A 2695-nucleotide genomic window follows, 5' to 3' on the forward strand; every position below is an offset into this window, starting at 1 on the left:
AAATGTGCGGTTTCATTTGTGCCCATTTAAATTATAATAGTTTCCGTTTGTAAAAGAATGATTTTCCAATATCAGCCCTGGCTTCCCATTGATGATTAACTTTAATATGGATTTGAAGGGAGGAACGTTTGCCGGGGTCAGGGGGAAGAGGCCATCAAGAGCCTCCACGTCCCTCAAAATGAAAAAGTCCTTGCTACTTTTAATGACCATAATATCTGCAGAATGCTTTTCATAAAAACAGTGTTGTCAAAGCAAGTTGCATTTCCCCGCAAGACATCCATGTTTCTGTTTCACGAGTTTCCATCTGACACAGAATCGTACGCCTCCGCCAATTGTTTCCATTTCTGTTGTGTCAGCCGAACTGCAGGGCAGATGTGGGGAGGGGAGGGGCTTTTTGGGTTTTTTTTCTGTCCCCAACAGCAAATTCTTACTTGGAGATGCTCACAGAATCCTGTTGCTATCAGCTGCATTCTGGTCGTGTGAGAAGTGGCAGAGTTGTGGCATCCACCTTAGTTTACTACTGTGGTACTTAAGCCATAACTCAGCAGCCATCCCGGGAAGTGGAGTCTGCCCTTTCAGTAGAAAATCAGAGGACAGGTGCCGGAAGATGATGGATGCTCCCCTTCTCTGTCACACAGAGGCATCTGAATTCCTACAAGCAGGTGAAGGGAGGAGTTGAGAGAGTTCTAGAGCCCAGTGTTGCGGGGCACATCTATCATTGCGGCACAGGAAGTAGCATTAGTAGGATCAGGAGTTCAAGGTCATCCTCAGCTATGTTGAAAGTTCAAGACCAGACTGGGCTACCTGAGACCCTGTTTGAAGGGGGCTGTTGGGGGAGGCCAGAGAGAGAGGGAGAGAGGAGCTCGTGGATCCAGTATGGCAGGCCGTGGCTATAATCCCAGCACTTTGGAGGTAAAGGCAGAGAATTGTGAGTTTGATGCCAGCCTGGGCTACATAAACAAAACTTTGTCTCAAAAAAATTTGAAGATAAACCACAGTTAAAACAAGAAGAGCCAGCTGCACCTCATCTGGGCAGCACATTCGAGATGACCCTGTTGTCACAGAGTCACAGGGACACAGGTGAGCCCACCCTGAGGGTGTAAAAGCAGCGGAGCGGATTCTACCTCCCTGCTCGTCTGCCTGCCGTGTGTTAGCATGGGTGAAGGAGATGCCCTCCTCCCCACACCCCTTGCTACCTGCAGCAGGTGAGAAAGCTGCCCTGGGGTCACGAGAGTGAGAGCACTAGCCCTGCCCTTCACCAGCTGCCGCACAGGGGAGAGCCAGCTGCACCCCACCTGGGCAGCACGCTACAGCTGACCCTATTGTTGGGGGTGCAGGTGAGCCAGCCCTGAGTGTGTGAGAGCAGGAGAGCTGACCCCCCCCCCATATGCCCCTACATCAATTGGAGTGAGGGCCCTGCACCTCATCTGGGCAAAATGTAGAGCAGGCCGTGGTGATATGAGTGAGGGGACCCAGATCTGAGGACCTGAGAGCAGGAGAACCGGCCCCGTTCCTTGCTGCCGGCTGCATTGGGTGAGCTCGCCCAGGCAGTGCTGGAGAGCTCGCCCAGGCAGTGCTGATGATGAGGGAAAACTGGCGGCTGACCTACCCAGCTACCATCCAGGCCCAGAACCAGGGCTATGAATTGGCCCACCCCAATATCTGCCTCATCTATGAACTGTTGGAGCATGTGAGGGGACGAACCTACAGATCCAAAACAGCAGAATCTCCATGACACAGGACAACAGGATCTCCAAGAGGAGCCCCACTGAGAGCCCATTATGGATGGTGTAGCAGAAGCCAGAGGCCTCGAGCCAGCCCAATGACTCACGGCAACAAACACCTGCAAGTACAGATGAATGAATGGACTAAAGGGTAGACTGTGACTCAGTGGACCACACTACAGCTTCCACCACGAGATTCTTCTCCCTTTTTTTGTTTGGTTTGGCATTTGTTTTTTCTTTTAAATTTGGTTTTGTTTTACGGGGAGGTTGCATGGGCAGAGGGCGGATTCAAGGGGACAGGGAGATGAGTGGGATCCAGATGCATGATATGAAATCCACAAAGAACCCATAAAAGTTAAAAGAAATAAATAATCAAAAAAAAAATAAATTAAATAATAAAACAAGAGCCAAGAATGTTGGTTAATCACACAGGAGATAAGTGTTAGCTGAGGAATGGATTAATGAATAGAGGAATAGACAGATGGATAAATATACATGGTATGATTAAAGTGGATTCTATGCTATTTCCCTCCAAGTGTCACAGTACGCGAACAGTCCCTAGTAGGCCCAACGGGCATCCTCTGGATTAAATATTGAAATCCAATCAGTCGCATCATTCTCTAATTTTTCAGCTCATATTCCCTAGTAGATGATTCTGAATAAGTAAACAGCATACTTTTGGGGGGTGATGCCCCTTCTAGACTATTCTGGCCTATCTGTGTGTTCAGAACTATTATCCAAATCTTTTCTACACACCCACCCGGGAGTCTTCAGGAATTCCATGAGAATGTTTTTAACTACAAAAGCAAGTAACATTGTGAAAGGTGCAGTCTCCTCTTCCCTGGAAAAGACTGCTGGTGGCATCTTGCTGGGCAGCCTCTGAGCTTTTATGATGAAGTCAGGGGTGGCCCTGGTTCAGTGACGATAGCCAGAGGACACATACACCACCTGTTCTTGAGAGAAGCTGGCCA

This window comes from Peromyscus eremicus, chromosome 5, assembly GCF_949786415.1.
Source record: "Peromyscus eremicus chromosome 5, PerEre_H2_v1, whole genome shotgun sequence".
Classification (NCBI taxonomy): Eukaryota; Metazoa; Chordata; class Mammalia; order Rodentia; family Cricetidae; genus Peromyscus; species Peromyscus eremicus.